The sequence below is a fragment of the Cebidichthys violaceus genome, unplaced genomic scaffold, assembly GCF_023349555.1.
Source record: "Cebidichthys violaceus isolate CVI_PGR_0920_01 unplaced genomic scaffold, fCebVio1.0.p SCAF_13, whole genome shotgun sequence".
Taxonomy (NCBI): domain Eukaryota; kingdom Metazoa; phylum Chordata; class Actinopteri; order Perciformes; family Stichaeidae; genus Cebidichthys; species Cebidichthys violaceus.
In genome coordinates, this window is record NW_027176296.1 from 5,919,589 (window position 1) to 5,942,302 (window position 22,714).

Below are 22,714 nucleotides of genomic sequence, written 5' to 3' on the forward strand. Positions count from 1 at the left end.
CTAACGTTAAGTCTGAAAAATAAAACCTATTAAACTTTCCACGAACTGTATCTGTTTGAGTTTATAGAGGAAGATTTGAGAGAAGATCTTAAGTATCAAACACATACTTACGATCATTAAAGACTACTTTATTACTCTGGTTGCTTAGTTACAAAATACGACAATATACTTCCTGTTTACATCGGCGCATGCCCAGTGTACGTGAAGAGTCACGTGATATTCGTTTCCAGGCGTGTGGTGTGGACGGAGATCATTTTGGAAACGATGGCTGAAACGATGTGTGGGCGGAGATCGTTTTCGTTTGAAAACTCTGTTTCCAAACGAAAACAGAGTAGTATGGATGTAGCCTTGAAGCAACAGTGGTGTGTACTGTATGTGTGATTAGGTTTACAGTTCCACTTTAATTCATTTTAAATCAATTTATTTTGTATTTGTACATTTTCAGTTGAGGATACGCCACAGTAATCTTAAAGCTTATATATTATGAGTATTTGAAGACACTTTTCCACTCTTTATCAATTTCTCAAAATTTTGTTTTTGACATTTATTTGAAATGTTATACTTAAATTGTTCAGAATTTATTTAGAAGCCCCTGCTGCCAGTAATTTCATAAGGTTAAATCTGTAAAATAACGGTAATTTTCTGTAAATCTTTGAATTAAAAAAATGGTTAATTCTGTTATTGTTTTTGACATTTATATAAATTACGATATTTAATTTACATGTTTGGTTTGTTTGTCATTTGACCGTTTTTTGCTGATTATTTTTACAGCCAAAATCCCTCCTTGCTCACAAGGTAGTGAAATTGACTGTCTGGGATTGTGGGATTTACAGATAATATTAAAGTTACCCAGCCACCACTACTCAGCTGAAAAACGTTGGTTGCTGGCTACGTCAAATCACCTTCCTGGAGCATTAAGGACCAGGGTGATGGGAAATTGAAGAAATTAGATTGAATTAGGACGGGGCTACATTTTGTGAGACGCAGTGCATCAAATGAAAGGCCTCTCCTGCCCAATTGGAAGGAGGGTAGCAATATATTTTGTGTGAACTTTTCAAGGTATGCAGGCAGTAATGGATGGGAACAGGCCCTTTTAAAAAAAAACCCATCTTAGCTGTGTGTTGGCAGAAAGCCATCCTGAGCCACAAGCAATCCTCCACTGCCCTCTCTCTGCTCTTTGTTTAAAACCCAGCGTGACATGTAACACACCGTAAAGAGGTGTAGAGGGGAGTGAAGTGTGTGTGGGGGGTTTAATCAATTTAACTGATGAATAAAAATCATGCATTTATGTTACGTGGATTTTTCCCTTGGCCACTTATTCACACTACGGCCCCTTATTTAATCAGGCCGGTAAATCTTAGCGGCAACCCAGAGCTCTCACCGCCATTCCCCTGGTGGCATGAGCCTTAACATGGTAAATTTCACTCGGGTAGGGAAATGCGCTCAGTGGCCGAGGCTAGTGCTTTAGAAGGATAAAAAGAGCACTTACCGCCTGACATGTGCAATCCATAACAGAATAATGAGACTCCTCTACACTAGGAGCTCTCTTCCCCTGCTCTCCCTCTCCACTTTTTGTTTTCCTTGTGAGTGTTCATAAATGCCATGTAAATTCAGAGAGCGGAAGATGTGGCAAGTGCTCGAGGGAAAGCGCTTCATCGTTTGCGTCTTGTTACCGAATTGTGTAACAGCATGTACTATGTGAAGATTCTCCGAACGACCAGCGAACCTTGTTGATACTGCTGGCCTCCTTCTGTCAGCTGTTATGGCTACAAGTGAAGGTGATCCACACCACGACGTCTGCTAATCACTGTTCTCAAACAAAAAAAAGCTGTTCATGGGAGAAGAATGCTTCTAGAATGATACAGAAGTACCTCTTCATTATGTATGCAATATTTGAAAATCAACATGAACATGATATGGATGTCCATCGACAGAAAAGTAAAGACAGTAAACAATAACATTGCCCAGTTGGTGAGCCACAATGTAAATAAATAAACAAACAAATTTAAAGCAAGTTTCCTTCAATATATCACTCCTCAATTCAAAAGCCAACAAAAGAGCGGAGTGTTACGAACTTGTAAACACTGCCCAAATGTTGTTTGTCCAAATTTACATGCATTCTTTCTTGCCCCCCTGTCCTGTTTTTCACACTATGTGAGACTGTAAAAAAAGGAATGTTGCTTCTTCTCCTTATTGTCTCCCTGCTCCCCTCCGTTCATCTGTCACCCCAAGGGGTTGAGGCACAATCACCTCCGATAGCAACGGGCCATCGCTCACTCTGTCCCTGGAGGCGACAGCCCACTTACTGCCAGCTCGCGCTCAAATGGAGGACATTTCATCACCCCACCGAAAACACAATTAAAAACACGCACGCGGCAGTCGGCGGCCCTCGAGAGCCACCCCCAGTCTCAACTTTAGTTACTCTGAGCCTGCCTCACCCTCTCAGATATTTACTCTTGCTGTGGTTGAGAGTTTGTCAGCTAAGTTGGAAAGTACTGTGTGATGTTTCCATGTGAACAAGACACTGGAAGAAAGAGAGAAAGTGGACCGGCGCTGAGTGCTTATCCATCTCAGATAGAGGAATGGTAAGCACGTCCGCCTTTGGTGGGCATGTAGCCTCAACAGTACACTGATAAGTGACTGTTGGCTAGAATCCTGTTTGTCCCTGGAAGCCAAAATGGAGGATAGCATGCTGGGGTTTGTGTTGATGGGTAATGTGCTTAACACACACACACATACACACACACACATATGCATACTGTACACACACAAATACACACAAACAGCAAGCAGGAACACAGGCAGACTGACGGCTATTGGAGTGCAATGATGCTCCCTCTTATCTCCCACCGTGATAGAGATCTACAAAGAGCTTGAGAGCGATTATGAATTCATTACCTTGATACACAAGTGAGCACGGCGATAGACAGGAGTTTGAGAATGGAGATGGGAGCTCAGTGGGTGTACTGAAAGGGGAAAGGGAATGCAATGAATTACACGCTGCTGGGTGAAGAATACATCTGATAGCTCTCTCTGCACTTTCAGTAATTTTTGAGCTCTTCAGGTGCCACTGCAGTGCATCTCTCTGTGACACACACATGCATGTATGTGTGTGTCATTGGAGGTCAGGAACCATGTTTTACACTGTCGTAGTGAGCATCATAGTACAAAAGGACATGTGGGCAGTGCAAGTTTCAAATCGTATCTTCTAACAACATGACACTCTCACACTCTGTCTTTAAATTTACAACAATTCAAACAATATCTGAACATGTTACATTGCAACTCAATGCTTAATGTTCTTTTTTAAATTCGGTTTTCACTTCTTTCTTTTTCCCCATTGATAACAAAACAGTGAAGCATCTATGACCTGTGTTTTTTGTTGTTGTTGTTTTTAAAAATGTTTGTGAGATTTTGGTTCTGCTTCTTACTGGTCTTGTGTTATGAATTGTTCACTCTTCACTGAAATGTGAGCAAAGTCCCATTGTTGTGCATCCAATCTGTCATTAGATGCATCCTGGCATGATTACATAATAACACTCCCACTTCGCAAGTCTAACAATGGTCTTTGTGTTGAAGACATCAGATGAATACCTAAATTATAGGGTGTTGTTTGCTAGTTTATCGCATTAGAGTCTGTATAACCCTCTTTGAGGATTTTTCGGTCACTTACTTACTCTTGCCTCGCGTTCTTCCTCAATTCTACTGCATTTCTTTTAACCGACTCACTCTCAATATGGCTTTCCCTCCGAGAGTGTTTTCCCTCCAGCTCTGTTGAACTCAGCTGACATTTGGAGGCAGGTGAAAGAGTGCAGCTAAATAAACCAAAGAATTACGGAAGAAAGAGCAAGGACAGAGGGAAAAGAGACTAAAACCCAGACAGAGAGAGAGTGTTTTAACTGTGTGTCTTGCGAATACTGTTAAACAGTGTTGTTTTATATGGTGCCCAATGCTGCAGTGCATTTCAATTTCCAAGTTGGCATTACTGGACTGAGCGGACAGTTAGTTTAATGGTGAATGTTGTAAACTAGTGAAGGTTTCATGTGTTCTTCACTGTTGTGTAGCCTATCATGTGTAGGGTTAGACTAGTATTTGCCTTATATTAAACACTGTATTTTCCACAGTCATGGACAACGTCTACTGTATGTCGAAGAGGAGTCTGTACGATTTGCAAGTACATTTGATTTGAATCCATTTGATTTTTAGAAAATAATGTATTATTTCATTTTCCTGCAAGGACAATAATGTATTCCACAATTTAGAGGTATAATTTACTTAAAGTGGCAAACATAATTAAAGATTGTTATCCTTAGTCTGTGTTTTATGTCCAAATACTGTATGAGAGGCATGACAGGACTATTGGTGTAAACAGCAATAGTCCTATCATGTTTTGGGTAAAATTTACCAAATGTAAACTTCAGATCAGATATCAGCTTTGCTGACGTAAAGTTATAATTTCTAAAAATAGACATATAAAAGTCTTATTGCCTTATCATGCTCAATGTTTTCTGTGCTGGCTTGTTTTCAGTGTGGTAATAAGCCCTTTTACTGAGTGATAGTTACCTGTAATAGTATATCAGCATATAAATCCATCTTTCAGCAACCTATTTGATTGTTTTGCTTAAACAACCCAACATATAATTTATGCTCTTTGGGGGTGTATTTATGCAGTAACATGTCATTACATGTTGTGTATGCGTAGCGTCCCGTGAATACGTCTTTTGTAAATGTGTGTGCTTCTGAGTGAATTTAATGTGCTGTGTGTGCAAATGTGTCCTTCACCGTGTGTATATTCAAGCATATGCGCCTTTCAATATATGCCATTGTATACAGAGTACTGTGTGCGTGTACATTTCAGTGCCTTTCACGCTTTCGGGTCACTGTGCGTGTGGTGCTGTGTGCAGATGTAAGTGTGCCTTGCAGCGAGTGTTTGTGCACATGGCGTGAGTGCGCGTGCATGCCCATTTCTACACAGCGGAGAGGCGGGTGAGGCCAGAGAGGCCAGGAGTGATGAGTGATGCCAGAGGTGGTTTTCTACCAACCCCTCCACTGGCTTGCTGGCTCACTAATGGCCTCCTCAGTGGGTTGGCTGACCGACTTGCTGGCTCTCAGTGGCTCCGTCTTCCTTATTTGGTAGTGGAGGGTGGGGGATGGTGGCGGCAGGGTAGTGGATGGGGGAGTAGCAGTGCTCTGTTTACACGCCAGGTCAGAGGGTCAGAGCGCCAGAGTGCCATGGAGCAAACACAGATCACTTAAAGACAGTAAGAGAGCGCACGAGTCATTGCTTCACGGCCGTCAGCTGGATGGATCGGGGCAGATTTGCCGTGAAAGAGTGTGATGGAGAGAGTGTGTGTGTGTGTGTGTGTGTGTGTGTGTGTGTGTGAGAGAAAGAGCTAGAGCGGAGGGTGGATAGCAGTACATACTTTGGTGAAGCCCCGGAAAAAAGATCTCTACAGGTAATTTCCACACACATACACACTCACTTGTCTCTTTACCCTCTCTTGCTCTCAGGCCCTGGACAGTTGAAGGGAGTCAGTGGAAAGGAAATTAAAGGCAACCATCCTTATAGTTTTTCTCTTGTCCGCTTGACTGCCTGCATGCCTGCCTGCTTGCATGCCTGCGTTCCCTGGGCAATGTTTATGCTGTGCCCTGCCCAGGACAGAATAGATTCGCCCACACAGCACTGTGCTCTCAACCAGAACCTAAGTAGGTCTGGCAAGCCCGAGCCATGGTCCCATTCACTCTCACTCCTCTGGATTAGGCCCTATGGCCTGGGGCAACACAGCAATGACTGCATTAATAGACCTAAGATAGCATCTCTCCACCCCACCCTAAAAATATCTATTCAAGTCTTTCATATTAGGACACATCAGCAGGTTGTTTATTTCCATCCATCAGCATCCCCAAAGTTTAGCGGGATAGTTTTCAAACTACTCAGTTTTCAAACTAAGTGTTAAGCTTTGAGTGTCTGCAGGGTCAGCCGAAGCCCTCCAGCTGGTATAATGTAAAAGAGTCAGAACTCCAACCTGTGACAGGTCATCAGAAATGATGGTTGAGCTGCACTGAACAAGTAATGAAAATTAAGCTCGGATGTGTTCCAAGCTACAATGAAACAAAGTGGAAAATTCTGTCATTATGATAGAAGACATACATCAGAAAAGGGGACCTTTAAAAATGCATCACGCTGCATAGCTTTCCACCATCACTGGGAGGAAAGTGTAATAAGCTAAATCTTTCATTCCCAAATGCCATGAAATTACATGCACTGGCATAATCAAATTCATTACCTCCAAACTTGAGGTCAATTTACATTTCTTCATATGCCGCAACAAATAAGTGGAGCGCATCTAATTGAATAATGCTAATTCATCGCTGTACTTTTTGTCTCTCTTTATGATGTATATTAGGGTTGCTGATAGTACAGTACATGTGCAGTGAAGGCACTGCTGTGATGAGGGTAGTGGCAGCTCGAATGGCACATTATCCAACCTGTCGGACTACCAGTGCCATGCTACGTATAACACTGCTCTGCAAGAACACAGTGCCTCTTGACGCCAGCTGTAAAGATTAGCAGAGCTTTGTTTAATTGTGCTGTTAACATCCTAGGAGCCACTTAAGAGCTGCTGCTCTCTCTTCCTTAGAAACTTTAAAGCTCAGCCAACAGTCACTGCTGCCTTTGCATTCAGGTGCAAAGGGATTTGGTCAAATCAGGTACGCTCAGAGAACCGCACCCACTCTGTCCTGAATCAGCAACAACTGTGGCATTGCAGAGGTAAGCATCAAAATGAAGTATTGCGTTTGTTCATTCAGGACACGGAAGTCCTACGCCCCCAGCTATAACCAGCTGATAGCCAGCCGATTGAATCATCGCTTCCAATCGGCCATACGCCAATCGCAGCCCACTCTCACCTCGAGGAGGTTCATTTAAATATGACTCCCTCCTTACCGATCCTTTCTACACAAATTCTGTTACAGACCGTACTGCTGGCAAAGCTTTGCCTCCTCCACCCCAGTCTCCACCCTTTTTTATTTCAGAATTCATTTTGCATTGCAAATGGTTGAAATGGTATTCAAAGTTTACTTCGGGCTCATTCCTGTGTACCCGGGGGGTTTATGCATTGTGCTCCCTGTTTTGCCTTAGTATAGGTGCTTGGCCAAATCCAGGGAGCATTTTAAGAGCGGAGCCACCAGCGCCAAGTATAACTGTATTTCCATTTGATGCAACAAATGGATAAAAATCTATGACGAGAGTGTTCCTGACTCAAAAGGTAAAATTCTAACAAAACATACAGATCAAAATCTTGGTGGGCTGATGGATGAAGGGTTTCTTAACTAAATGCTGTATATCCAAACGAAAAATGTTTGTTAATTATGAATTTTTTAACCAAGAAAGCACCCACAAGCCCCTCAAGAGGCCATATTTCCACATTAACTCAATCAGACTGAAAGAACTGAACCAGTAAAGAATCTACCAAACTAATTCAAATTGACATCCTCAGATAAAAAAACAATGACTTTTCTCACTAGTTGAGATCAAACACAGGAATAAGTTCTAAAACCCGGTAATGACTTCATATATTTATACTTCCAGTTCCCCGTCTTGAAGTCAATGTGTTTCTTTTGGATGTGTATTTCGTTAGATGATTAAAGAAAGGTCTGTGGTTGAGACAAGATAAAGAGATTTTAACGTTTTGTTCTGCGATATAAAATGTCAGCAGATATCTCACTTGTAAATTTTTAAGCTTTTGTTTTCGTCTTAAAAAAGGTGTTTGATTACAGGTGGCCAAACACTAGTCCGCCTTTAGCTTAGTGGCGGTGACGTGAAGTCATACGACTGGGGTGTAGTTTGTTTATGGTCTGATGTTTGCTTTTTACTTCTGGCAATTGCAATGATGCTTCAAAAATTGTAATTAAAATACAAAATACATAATTCTGTAGCATTCTTTAGTCAATGACAATTTGTCCAATTAGATGTCCCCCCTCTAGAGGTGGATATCACATTGTTAGGTAAAATAACACTTACACCTGCCGGCAAAGTGCAATCTAGCACTGATGACGTTTTTATCAGTGCACCGCTGAAGGTATCCTCGCTAGAGGCTTAATGGTGGTCTGTAAAAAACCTGAAGGAGCATAACAAAATTGTTCTCCTGGTTTCTAGAATATTATAGTCAGGCTCACATTTCTCAGAGACATATGGACACTTGTTTTATCTGCAGGCCATTAAGCTCATTAATATGTAAGGCATGCAACAATGCAAGGATCCAATCTTATTTTAATGTGCAGAGTGGGTGTAATGCCATTGCTGGTATAACTTACTTTTTAATGCGCAATTTCCTTATTCTTTTATGTGTTTAACCCTTTTCTTTTTTAATGAACAATGTTTATTTCTAGGCTATATGCTATTGAAGAACATATTTTTAATATGCTTTTTCTTTTTTATACTATTTTTTGGGGGTTTTGCCTTTAATGGATAGGACAGAGTGGGAATGACTTGCAGCAAAGGGCCATGGGCTAGATTCGAACCTGTGGCCGCTGTGGTAAAGTATTGGTACATGGGTATCCAGAAAGGTGAATTGCATTGGAAGGCACCTCTGTAATTTGTAATGCATATGACAAGAAACAAACCAAATTTGAAGATTATTGGCATTTTGACCTGGGATAGATGCCACCTGACCTCCACAAAACAAGTCACGACAAGCTGATCAACATTTTTAGAATAGCTCAGAAGAGCATCTCCAGCCACAAAAAAATGTGGTGCATACTGTGTTTGAGGAAACATAGAGGATAGAGATGATTAAATCTATGAATATATTAATCAAACTGGTTTACAAATAGCAGCTTTTAAGTCCTACAGTCTCTGAACTGTCTTTGCTGATGTGTAAATGACACACAGTCAGGCAGGAAAAACCCACCACTGTGCTATTTCAGTTTCCAGCTTGTTGAGCCCTTGGTGGGGGGTCCAGATGTGCTATCTCGCCTCTCCAGTATTTCTGAAGTCAAATGAAGCAGGTCACCGAGGCATCGCTATCATCGCAGCCCAATATGCCAAATACAGCTGTTATTTTATCAAGCTGGTGGCCTCTGGCGTCGAGGTGACGAGAAGCCACCCCCCCCCGCACATGGAGAGGGGATGTCTGGGCCGGCATCTGCTCTGACACCCATTAGTTCACTCTCATCCACAGTTTCTGCATGTCTACCGCTCTGCCAGCAGCACTAATAATCAAGTTATGATATGGAAATGAGGATGGGTGTGCTGCAGTGTATGTAATGGCCGTGCACTCAACTACAGTACATTCTTCAGATCTAAATTAAACTATCCACTGGACTGGAGCTGTAGAGATGAGGACATTTTGCCAGACAACCGAGAGATTACATTTTGACCTGATGGTGTAGTATCTGGATGAGTAAAATGAATCTACACGGACATACAGTGCACATGTTTAATTAAGTGATGGGGTTTTCATTCCGACAGAAATAACACAGATGATTATTGTTTATTATTACTTATGACTATTGAATAATACTAGTAAGACAGAGACTATTGTATTCTGTAAAACAAATTTTGAAGTATTCATGCTATAATGTTGCTATAATGCATTTTCTTTGCACGTTTTTGGCTCGTGTAAACTAACTGTGCTGTCATGTTGTCCAGATTTTAATCTCAAGAGGCTATTCCAGTAAAATAAATGTGAAATATATAAACAAATGATACGAGACGAGTAGAATCAAAAGCAGGAGTTGATTTCAATTTAAGAATGCCAAGGTTGTTGTTTTTTTACAAAGCTTATAATCTCGAGAAGATGTCAGATGCTGCATACAGTGCAAAAAATAATGAGTTAAATCATTTCAAAGAAAGTATGTGTGGGAACCTTTTAAAATGAATTCTGCACTGAGCGGTATGCAATTCTAAACCGACGCATGATAGCTTCCAGGTCTGAAAACCACCAATTCTGTGAGCTAAATAAAAGAATTGCTGAGGTACAGGAGGAGCTCCTCAGTGCCAGCTTGCTGTGACAGGTAGATGATAGCTCTCCCTCTGCCTCAGCTCAGCTGTCAATACGGACGAATGGCTTTAACACCGGGAGAACAGAAATACGTGGAGTAAGATGACAGTTTACGATGCGTCATGTAATGGTGATTGTTAGGAAGAGAAAATACTGTAAGGACAATGGTCCTGCAGTGTCCTTTTTCTACCAAACATCAATAAACTTTACTGTTTTGTGATCGTCTTTGCCCAGAATTGCTTACATGAGTCAGCATGAATATTAAGAATATTATGCACTGACTTTGGTGACCAAGCAGAGGAATCTATTGCTATATCCAGCTTTCTATGGAGGTGTTTCTCTGTTGTTTGGATTCATTGCTTTCTGTGCGCTGTGTGAGAGTCCATTAGTGACAGCAAAACATTATTTATGAGAAAAAAATAAGTTGTCTGCAATTTCTCAGTTAGGGGGTAAAAAGATACCCTGTCAAACATCACTTTGTGAATTACAAACAAGTATTTGAACATTAAAAAAAAGCTTTACCTGCTGAATCTTTGAATGGAAATTGGCATTTCAAAATAGATTCAACAATATTGACGCTTTCAGTTGCTTCAGACAATTATAAATGCCGTCTGCAGTGGTGTTAAACCCAAGATGGACATTGATGAAAAATATCTTATTGACACCTAATATGGCGATGCACTGTGCAAAAAAAAAATTAGGGGCCCACTTACAGCTGGGTTGTTTTCAAAACCTCTTTAGCTTCATATCTTCAGCTGCTCCAGGGGCTTCTTCTTCTTCTTCTTCTTCTTCTTCTTCTTCTTCTTCTTCTTCTTGTTACTTGCTCACTTGCACCTTTAAAGTAGATAGAAAAAGGGGGAGAGGGAGTAAAAGAGAAAGAGGGAAAATGAAAGAGAAACATTAATGAAAGGGACTACTAAATGAACTGCCTCCTCAAGTGGTAGGTGGGGGAATTCGACAAACGCAGAGATGAGTTTCTCTCTCTCTCTCTCTCCTCTTTGCCCTTTGTGACCGCAGGACGACAGTTCTCTGGCGAAGAGGAGGCTTGCCGCTGATTGCCTGAGAGCGGTGGAGTGCGAATCTGCATGAAATCCCTCCTGACTTTTTTTTTTTCTTCATCATTTTCTCCTCCACATCTCTAATGAGCCTGGTCCAAATCTGTGGGAGAGTATGTGTGTGGGTGTGTGCATGAGCGTGGTCGATGCGTGTTTGGATATTCGCTTAGGAACAGATCCATACGTTTATGGTTTCTATAGCAATTGTGTATGTGGACAGGTGTATCCAGATTCGAACGGACATTTATTTTTGTTGGTGGTGATTCTGTTATTTACTGCATGTCGACTTGAGTTTTTTGGTGTTTGTACACGTCATGGTACACATGCTTGTGTGAGTTTCTATGCATCTGGAAGCCATGTCTCCTGCACGTTAGCCTCACTCGATATTCAGCCAATACTCTCGGTCGGGTCTGCAGTTGTGGGCGGCCATGAGTCCACCCTAAGGAGCTTCTGCTGAGCAGCTGAGGAAGGTTATCTCCAGTAAAAGGTCAGAGGAGCTCATCATTACCCTGCGCCCAGAGTCTCCTTCTAGATAACAATATCAATATCATTGCTGGAATGGACGTCAGGGGCGTGATCAATTAATATGGACACTGAGGTTCAGGGAGGAGAGCTTCCCCAAATGCACTCTGTTGAACGTTGAGGTAGAGTTTTCAAAATAACAGAGTCTTGATTTCAAGTTCATGTTGGGAAAAAGGGAGTTGAAAATGCAATATATATGCAAGTTCCGCATATTAAAAGATCAAATCACTATTCAGATAGTGTGCAAGTAATGAGAGCACATAATTCATACCAAGCCCAAATGCAATGCCTGTGCTATGATATCATTATCCACAAGGCATAACATCTTGAACTATGCTGACAGCTGCTACTGTTCTTTAAGCCATTCAAATCTGGACGTCTACCATGTGATGCTGAACCTCAACTTGCAGATCAAATAAAAAAATTAAATATTAACCAAAATTAAAATTCTCAAAAAGTCTTATCAAAATTGACATCAGCAAGACAACTTTGTGCTGTGATGTAGGATGAAAAAGGAAATGTTTGGCAGCAGAAAGGACAGTCAATTTAAAAAAAATAGCCTGATGTTGCTGACTTCTCTCCTCCTCCCGCTTAGTCTTTGACTCATGAACTGCACGCTGCTTGTAGACAGTCTCCCAGCATCCTCTATGGGTATTATTATCTCTACGGCCAACGGCCAACATGATCCTTTATTCTGACAGGCCACTCAGGTCAGGTCAGCCTTCGCCAGCCAATCAGTGTCAACTAACTGGCTGCAGAAGGATCCCCCTGATACACCGACTGCAGCACAGCGGAGAGTAAAGATGGGTGTGTACATGTGTGTGTGTTACAACATGTGAACATGTTATAGAGTGCATATGGGGGCAAATGCAGTTCTCATGTAGCTCAATGAAAATGTGTTTGTTTGTGAGGGTGCAAATGTGAGCTTACTAGAGTGTATAAATCATTTTTACGTGAGACGGGTTGGACAGCAAGCAGTACTGGTTTGCTGAGTTTGTGAAAAAGAATAGAAATTGTCTAGAAACAAATGCATGTGTGGCTGCATACACATGAGCATGTGTGCTTCGTGTGTCAGTGTTAGAGCGAGGGAAAAAAAGTGAGGCAGATTCGGCAATACTTCAATCTCCCACACGCTCGGCTGCCAAGACGAGGGTGGGGGGAATTTGTTTAATGTACAGCATTTATTCACTGCACACATGCTGTTGCACTACCGCTTCCTCCCATCGCATGAGACACTCCCTTGACTGGGCGAGTCGCCATTAATAAGCCGAAATTAAGCATTTGCCGGACAGCACGGAAGCGAAAACTTACCCTATATCAACATCTAAGATAATGAAAATCTCGCCCGGCCTCCTCACAGTAGCATGCAGGTGAGAGCGTGAGGCTCAGTGTCTCTTTTTTTTGCTGCGGATCGGGGGTTAATGCTTCGTCCACCCATGTGGAAATCAGCTCCGGTTTGTTTTCTCGTGACCCTGCAACATATTGGCAGAGTTTAGTCACCGTGCTGAGACAGATGGCCGAGCATCATGGTGCATGGCAAATTGGAAAATGAAAACATGCATGCTCAGAAATGGGTCCATGTATTTTCTCTCCAGCAACGTGACCACACAGGGTACATTCAGAATGGAAGAAGAGGAAACTTTCAGAGAAAAATAAAAAGCCCAAAGCAAGAAAACACAAGGCTGACCTACTCTGTGCAAATGTCAACAGGTGTGCTACCAGAGAAGTAAAAAAAACGCTTCACATTTCCACCTCAGATGAAGAAATGTCAACATAGTTTCAGCCTTGACGTGACAAAAGTCAAGAGATTGTTTTCTCTTTGAATGAAAAAAAACGTTGCCATGGTAGCACCTGATGTCTTCCTCGCTCGTCCTCATCTCACCCTGACCTCCTCACTCCCCATTGTTCTCCAGGTATAAAAGGACTGATATGCCTTGAAGCAATTAAAAGCCAAATCTTCACCAGAGTAAGGAGAAGAGAAGAGAGAGGATGGCGAGAGAAAGGGGGAGTAAGAGGAAGCGTCTGTGGAGCAAAGAGAAGGTGTGAGTGGATAGGAGGGCGGGAAAATGTGAAGTTGAGGTAATCAGAGGGGATGTGTCACGGAGAAAAAAAACCAAGAGGAGAGGTGGGAGGAGGACAAGTTCAGAGAGAGGAGAGCAGACAGTGACAGGGGAGGAAAAGATAAGTCAAGAGGAGAGAGGAGGGACAAGTTGAAGGAGAGGAAAGCAGTGAGGAAACGACAGGTGAACACAAGTCAAGGGAAAAGACAGAAAGGAAGACAGGCAGGGAGAGACGAAACTCGGAGGAGAATTAAGTATGAGCAGAGAGGAAAAGACAAGAGGATAGATAATGGGGGCATAGACTAAAGGAACGAGCCAAGAGGAGGAGAGAGTGGAAGAGAAAGGAAATGACATGTCGAGAAATAAGATCAGGAGAGGAAGAGAGGAGGGAAGTCAAGGGAAATGAGGAAACAATAGAGCTTAGGTGCTGCTTCTATATATGTGACTGAAAGGGAATTTGAGCCCTTGGCAGCTGTCTACGGTACACACTGACTGTTCCTTCCGGAAAAATTACAGGTTTGTCAAAACATTAGGGAGGAAGCGGTGATACAATTACAAACTTTTCTTGCCATCTCGTTGACACCATTGACCTTTGAATGATTTCATAAATGCCAATGTCATACAGTCACATTCAACTGCTCAACTGAAAGTCTTTCCTCCTGTATTTATTCAACTATAGAAAAGTATTCTGAGAAACTAAAATGATTTGCTTCAAAGCATCTTTGCTCATATTAAAGATGACACAACATAAAGTCTATTTATTTCATACCACACAATAGATAGCAGGCTGATTCTTCTTCTGACATACCACTAAGCCTTCCTTTCTCTATCAGGAATGTAAGTGTACTGATCTTAACGTGAAACTTACACAGACTGCTGCGGACGTCAGGGACCAGTAGTAGTTCTGTTCACGTTGTGCCCTTTCAGGAGACGTTTACATGCACAGTAGGTCGCTATGTGGACGGGTCTGGACAGGTCTGCACCTTCACAACAAATTGACAGGACGTGGACTTACGCACAGAGCCCACGTAGACACACTTTGATGATGAAATGTACCTCACACCGACCCAAGCGTACTCGCAAAAGCGACAAGTACTTGGAATTCCCCTGAATTAATTAATGAGTTGACCTCAACATAATCACAGTACATATGCTTATTTTTTTGTCAAAGCACTCTCTGTTTGTGTTTTCAAAAAAAGGCTGTCCTAATGAAAAGAAATGTAAAACAAATGTCATCTGTGAGATTCTTTCAGTAGTCACAATGAGCAGCTGTCAAAGGCTGTGTGCACTCTTATGTAGTGTCCTTGAACAAGTCTCTACCTGATCATGCACTGTAAGCTGCTCTGGTTAAGAGCATTGGCTAAATGCTGAAAAATGCAAATGTAGAAAAGAAGAATCGACTTCATGGAAATTACTGTTTCATATCAAAGCTATTTAGCAAGGCACTGAGGCACCAGTCAAGGCCCCTTTGGGCTTTGACAAAGACATAATGAGACATTCATTGGATAATAACCTCCTTTAGTCATTCAAATGTACTCCAGGCAACATTCTGACCCACAAAAGACAAAGACTGCAAAAGTCCAAATGTCCACGTCTTGCGTGTACCATACCTTTGTTTTGTACCATTACATCTCCAGCCAGCTACATATCTTGACAGCTATAGGCTGTCTAATGGTGTCATTGAGGGGACTTTCAATTAAAGATTAGTGTAATGACCTCCTCCCCCTTCACGCCCCAACCCGTTGCCTCAGGTCCGCCGGTGCAAACACTCTGAAGACCATCAAGACCAAGCGCCGGACCTGGGGTGACAGGGCCTTCTCAGCTGCTACAGCCCCCCTCTGGAACGCCCTCCCCATCCACATCCGTGAGGCTCCCTTCCTATCATCATTCAAACAAGCCCTCAAAACCCACTTCTTCAAACTCGCCTTCACCTGCTAACCCCTGCACCCTACCCTCCACTACATGACTCATCCCGCACAGCTTCTCCAGTTTTCTTTTTTTTACCAAAATGTATTGTTTGTTTGTTTTGTTTTGTTTTGTTTTGTTTTGTTTTGTTTTGTTTTGCTTTCTTTTCTTTTGTTTGTTCTGTTTGTCTCTGCCCTATGTAAAGCACTGTATAAAATTAAAGTATTATTATTATAAGTGTTGAGTTATGCTCACTGTCAGAAATGCACCCCTTAAAGTTAATCTCACAGATTTAACATGTTTGATTCATGTCAGAATGGGCACCCTGTTCATTGTCAACAATTTGATTGCACTCAAATTAATGTAAAGGCTGCAGCAGCACAAGCTTAAATATACAAAGAGAGAGAGAGAGAGAGAGAGAGAGAGAGAGAGAGAGAGAGAGAGAGAGAGAGAGAGAGAGATTGAATGCATCATCTCAGATCACTGTAATAAATCCAATATCTCAATCATCAACTCTTCTACTCAAAATTTGTTTAATAAACTAGGAAACACCATAAAAAAAACCCAATTCCAAGGGTTTGAGGAGAAAGATCTTCTCATATCACACTGGTAAAAAAGATTTTAGCCTAACGTTGCAACAAGGGCATAAGAGGTTTAAAAATCTCTCCATCTACTTTTTTGTGTTCACTCATTGTGTGGAGGAATTCATGAATATCCAGTCAAATGTATTTACATACAGCATGTGAACAAATAGGAAAGTTTTTGCCCAATTAAATGCTGCAAGTTGATTGTGTGTTCCAGTCCTCTGTTGTCCCATTGGAAGTCTGCTTAGTCCTCAAACTGAAAAGCACCTGATTCAGCGGCAACACTGCTGGAAGATGTGCAGAGAGCCCTGCTTCAACTGGTTTCCTGTAAAATACTTTTTACCTTTTTGTCAAAGTGACTAAAATCCACAGAAATTGGACGTTGCCTTCAAAACAAACCCCACACTCAACCAGAGTGACTTTGTCCTGCAACCTCATTATTCTCCACGGCTGCTTACTAATCCTGCACCTCTGTGCGCTGTCAGAGGAGCTCCGCAACACTCAAACACCACCATTCACAGATGAAACACTCCAGCAATGAGCCACTCAGACTGAAGTTTCATTAGCGGGGCCTGTTTTGTGCAGATAAGTGCAAAAGCGTCCATTATTATAACGTGCTCTCAGCAGAGCCCCAGTCATAACTACTGCCGTGCAGCATCGGTTAAAAAAAGTCTATGAGGTGACCTATGTGAAGCACACCTGCACACACAAGGCAGTTCTCAGTGCTTGGTTTGGAGTGAGGTCATGCGTGTAAGTTCTTTAGATTGGACATCCGTGTGCGCTCTTGTTCAATGGTGACTGTCTGCTATCGGCATTCTGTACGGGGTGACTGATATTCAATTAGTCCACCTGCCAGACCTACATGGCCCGGCATTCCAGCGCTCAGTAAATCAGCTCGCCTGACAGCCCACAGGTCGATATTAATATTAACGCCTCCATAAATAATGTTATTGTAGGCCCTCATGTTAATGGTTCATGATATGATGGCCATGATAAAGTACAGCGCGCGTTCTATTGTGAAAGGGCAGGGGGGTTTAGCAGGGAGAGCGAGAGAGATAGACAGACTAAATCCCCTTCGATGTCCTTCGATAGGGACGTTGGTGACATTGGTTTGGAAAGGCGCCGAGCTGGTCACAGCTGTGAAGCCTGACTGACTAGGGGGTGGGGAGGTTGTGAGTGTGTGTGTATGTGTGTGTGTGTGTGTGTGTGTGTGTGTGTGTGTGTGTGTGGAGTGGAATGGAGGGGGGTTTGAGTGGAAGGCTGTTGGGACTGGACACAGCAGATTAATTATTATAAATCATCTCCCAGGCCACATGTTCACGGCTGCTACTCAAACTGTTGCCTGACTGTACGATTTCCATCTTCTACACCGCCCAGTGTGCCCTGTATGTTTGCGACCGTAGAGGTCTCTGGTTGAGCTGAAGAACGGCTTTGCTGTTTTGTGACAATGGCCCCATATTTCATTCTGACAGCAACCGTATCATTGTAACGTCTTTGTGCGGCCGCTGCAAATCTAAAGGATTAGCAACTGACTGGGAAGAGAGATGGCTGTCATCGAATTGAGACAATGGGGTGTTTGAAAAGTCAGCGTGTTACCTTGACCTCTGGGTCAAAACTAGTGTAGGGGAATCAGTTTCATTTACAGAGGCCAAAGCTTCAGGACCTATGTGAAATGGTAACTTCCCATCTCTTCAATCTCAACCTTTTGCAATATGAAGTCTTTGTTCCACTCATTCGGGGATGAAAGGATATAGACTTTTGTCTACCCTACTGCAGGTCCACATAGTTACACACATTACTTTCAACTAACTTCTCAGTACACACACTCCTCTACCTGCTGGCCTTTGAGCAGCCTCACTGGTTCGATTGCAAAGTTCGAGAGAAGCTCATCAGTAGTTGCAGAGGGAGAGAGCAGTTTGACTCATTCATATGCTTCACCACACAGACGTTGACTGAACTTCCAGCATGCAAATTCAAACTGGTGATGTTACGGTCACAAGCTTACCCCAAACCCTTTCTTAGTTGTGGCATAATTTGTGCCCCGAGTAGCCGCACGCTAAAAAATTCATGCCTTGAGGGGTTAGCATTGTCAACAAAGCATCCAAAAAACACTGTGCAGTCCAATCATGAAATAATCATAACATTTTAATTCCCATTTCCCATGTCTAAATGCTCCTTCTTTATACAATGTTGAGAAATTAAAAAGAAACAAAAAGAGAAACAAACATGTTTTGTTATCCCCTCGCAGGCAACAGCTCGCAAACAAATTAAATCTGAATAAATCACCGTGCAGAAATATTAATCAGCTCTTATGCTCATCTGCGAGGGAGGCGGTGGCTGATGCACTGCATGGTGATTGGTAGGGAGAGAAGAAGATGAGTGTGCGCTCACACAAACACACATACACACACACTAAATCATACAACGTATTATTACAGTTATCTGCCATTGTGGAGAATTCTGGGAAAGATTTCCAAACCGACTGTGGATTCAGTCATGATGTCACCTCCCACTGCTACACACACTTGCTCGCCCACACACACAAAACCTCCACCAGCCCTGGACCAGGGGTTTTGCAAAGCCCGGATCATCCCTGCTAATCCATACTCATTAAGGATGAACTGCATGATAGCGTGCCACCACCAGCAGCCTCCACGCACCGGCCCCCCCTTTACCCCACTTTCACTCGTGTACACACTCACCCCGCCACCGTGGATAAGTGGCAGCTTCAACGGTGATTTAGAATTGCCGCAGATTGTTGCATGCATGTTTGTTGCCGCTGTTTGAGTCAACAGAACACCTGCCACACCTGTCAGTGCTAATCAGGGCCGGTTTAATTAATAGCGACAAAGCTTTTATTTCACTCCAGTGAAGGCAACGTGTTTGACCGAGGGAAGTTGAGCACTCTTCGCCACACTCTTCGTCAAACGGGGGAGGAATTCAAGATGAGGCAGGCTGCAAAGGTGACAGAGCTGGTGAATCGCTTTTCTCTGGTAAAATGTAAAAGGTTTCAGAGTTTCAGCAAAGCTTCCAATCAATTATTCAAACGCTTTCATTGTTCCACAGGATGGAGGAGAAATAGTTTCTGCACTCAACAGTTTTTTTACCCGAGGATCGGAACATAAATAGAATGTTCATCCTCAGCGCTCCTCCACATCACTGAGAAGGTCACTGCTGAGTGGAGTCTACCTCCAAGCCCCTTGGGCTGAACAAAAAAATGCCACACGGATACTTCCCGTCCAGCTTTCTGCCTCCAAAATAACTCTCCCTCTGTGGGGTTCTTAAATAAATTACAGATATGCTATCCTCCCAAGATGGGATCTCTGTTCTCCAGCGCAAATTAAAAATTTAAGCCCATTTAGACTGGTGTCCTGTGTAACTTGAAGCAGTGTGGTTGCAAGGGGCGATATCCAACCAGAGTTGTGTCACAGCAGTACTTAGGCTAGTAGCGATGCTTGTTGCTCTGGGGCGCTGCATCCGGAGAGGAAGCAGGGTGGCCTTGATGTTGGAGAGAATATATCGTGTAACTAAAAGGTCAGCAGCTTGATCTCACAGCAAAACAGTGTTCCTACCCGCAGCGTCGTGTCGTGTCAATGTGCCAAGACACCGAACTCTGACTTGCTCCCTCCGTGTGAATCACTCCGTGTGACACCTAGAACCAAAAGCCTAAAACGGAAACAGAACTTCAAAGACTCTACTTTGAAGATGATTGAACTATGTGCCAGTTTTATTTTCCTATTTTTCATTTCTTCCTACTCGTCAAATTCCCACACACATACTCATGAAGTTACATGAAATTTAGGCTTGAGGTGCTAAACAATGACTTCTACCAAGATGAGCTTGTCTGTTTTTTTTTTATGAATACAATGAACATCAACACGTGTACAGACTTTTGTGCTGATGGTTGGACTAGCTCATTGGCAGATTCAAATCCACAACTCCAATGATTGTGTTTGGCAGTGAAATGCTGTATAGAAATCAGTAGAAATAACTCCAAATGTATACAGCAATTATAAACACTCAAATTTATTAATAAACTAAACAAATGTATTTGTCCTTCCAAAGACTAATAAGGCAGCACGCATAGAGAAACAGGATTATCGCTAAACTCTAATGCTTGATAATTAAAAATAAATTCACTCTTAAATACACCAGAGGTTTGCCTGGGAGGATTGCACATCAGCAAAGCACATCCTATTTATCTAGAGTTTAAGAGATGAGTAAGGTCCAAAAAGGCTAATTAGGTGGGAACTCTTTACAATAACAGTAGAACCAGAGACACTGTGTGAAGTAAATGTCCCCCAATCATTAGGCTGCAGAGAGCTAAATAAATTAGTTTGTGCGTGTGTGTGCGTGCGTGGTGAGGGGGGGAATTTAATAGACCCAACCTCACTTTGAACCCAGAGAAAGCATTTTGTCATTTGACCTTCATTAACATCTTCTATTCATTGCTTGTGCTCTGGTGATGAATCAGGAAATGGCTCCTATTGTATCTTACAGTGTGTGAGGTACAGCGTTTTCCCGAACCTGACTTTCATTAGCTTTTGTCTCTTCAAACAATAAGCGGAGCCTCGATCGAACACAGGTTTTAGAAAGTATTTGTCATGGGTCAATTTAACACAAATTAGACTGAAATCAAATCAGGAGGCGATCCAGCAGCGATCCATGCATCAAGCATAAACCTAATGTAAAGTCTGCTTTAAACACTTGCAAGTAAGTTGAGGTACGTTGATTAAGAGCAACACCTTTCACCTCAGAGTAAAGATAATCAGGAAGAGGGATAAAAAAAAAAGGGAAACATTCATAGTTCTCTTTTGGAGCAGGAGACTTTCTGGTGAGGGATGTCTTCCCTCCATTGAAGCATTGCTGGATTAATGTAATCAGAGGATTAATCAGACTTGAAACACTGGAGGCTGTGCCGGTGGCCCCTTTATCCGACTGAGTCGAAGCCAGGGCCACAGAATAAGGAAAGAGAGCAGGGAGATGGCATTCCCACAACCTCTCTCTCTCTAGAGATCTCAGCTCACCAAAAGACCTAAGAGGCAGAGGGGGAATGAGACGCTCCCAGCCTTGCCCCAAATGCCTTTTTTGGAACTGGGCCCCTCTTGCAAACGTCTCAATAATCATTCGGACAAGAATTAATTTTGAGATGGTGGTGTATCATGCAAGACAAGGGTATGAACAAGCGCAGGTTGGGTCAGAATAATCACGCTCATCGTAAGGAGACTCAGTTTACTCGCCCCAAGATTTTGTCTAGACATTTTGAGCCAGCTTCACAGTCAGTGCGCAAGTTCAACAATTGTTTTGCTACAATTATTTTTGTTCGGTGACAACTTATAAACAAACAAGCCAATCACTTAAAAGCAATAGCCCTAGTGTCAACCTAATGGCAATCTACATTGCATTCACATTGCTTCCATGTTAAATACAATCTAACACCAAGAATTTGCACCCTCCTTTCTTACAGGGATTTGAAGACGCTATGAGCCGATTGCCCTCAAAACTGGCAGAAATTAGCTCTTGCTGTGCCATGTTCGTCTGACCCCGTAATAAAAGGATCAAATCTGTGAGAAGGCCGGGCGCTTTATATTCAACCACATGTTCATGAGCAGCTCTTTAGAATTTGACTGACAGAAAAAAAGGGATTTGCAGTCAATCTGCGATGAATAGATAAATAAATAAATAAATAAATAAAACTAAGTGCTGATCTGTCTCCAACTGTTTGTCTGGAATTATGTTGCAACTAATCTCACCACCTAGGCTGTGCAACGGAAGAAAATAAGAATGTAGCACATGCTCATGAGAAAAAAAACAAGAGACGCCTGCAGTGTGAACAGGGAGGGCATCATTGATCCCAGCTCTCTAGTAACCAGGTCATCGATTGCAGTATACAGCTGTGATACTTGGCACACCTTGCTGACTCCAACCACAACTTTGAATCTGCTGCTAACAGCGAGTATGTTTCTCCTTCCTAAAGATGCAGAGAAGAGGGGGGAGGAGAAATCTTACACTATCCTCACATAATTGTGTGGGAACATCATTTTTCAACCACAACTTTGCTTCCCAATCCCCAGGAGGCACTTTTTTTTTCTAACAGTAATCATTATGTTATGGAAACGGCTGCCGGGCAGGGTTGAAAATGCAACTGGAGCCAATGAGCAGAGGCACACACTCGCTGGGGTGCACAGGCGCACAGATACAGGAGAGCCATCGAGGGGATTGGGAATAACAAGTAAAAAGTGGAAGTGAACGAAGGGCCCATATTTGATCTTGTGTACTCCCTTGAGATTTATCGATCCTGGAATCTCATCAAGGCTTCTTTTGCAGGGTTAAGTAAAACACAGACATCAAAGATCAGCTTGTTTTTCTTTGCACCCCTCCTCCACAAGGGCCCTTCTTACACCCACTCTTCTATTTAAAGATTTGTATCTCCCAACATTCAATATGAATACACTTAAAAGAGCATATGTGAGCAGGAGAGGAGAGCGAAAAAGCACTTTAAACGAGTAGTGGCAGGATGCAGCTAATAGCCGTCTGATCAGCCAGTGTTTCATCTTCGCCACATTATCTTCAAATTCAATATT

The 22,714-nt window shown here is 42.5% G+C and overlaps 1 protein-coding gene across 10 annotated transcripts in view; it reads right to left on the bottom strand.

The window, feature by feature from the left end:
• ptprsa (protein tyrosine phosphatase receptor type Sa) overlaps positions 1 to 22,714 on the bottom strand; it is a 235,439-nt gene that overhangs the window by 178,194 nt on the left and 34,531 nt on the right. For all 10 annotated transcript variants that reach the window (XM_068707525.1, XM_068707523.1, XM_068707524.1 and 7 more), the window contains exon 2: positions 10,718 to 10,838. The gene's annotated coding sequence lies outside the window, so the exon portion shown is untranslated. The remainder of the gene's footprint in view (positions 1 to 10,717; positions 10,839 to 22,714) is intronic.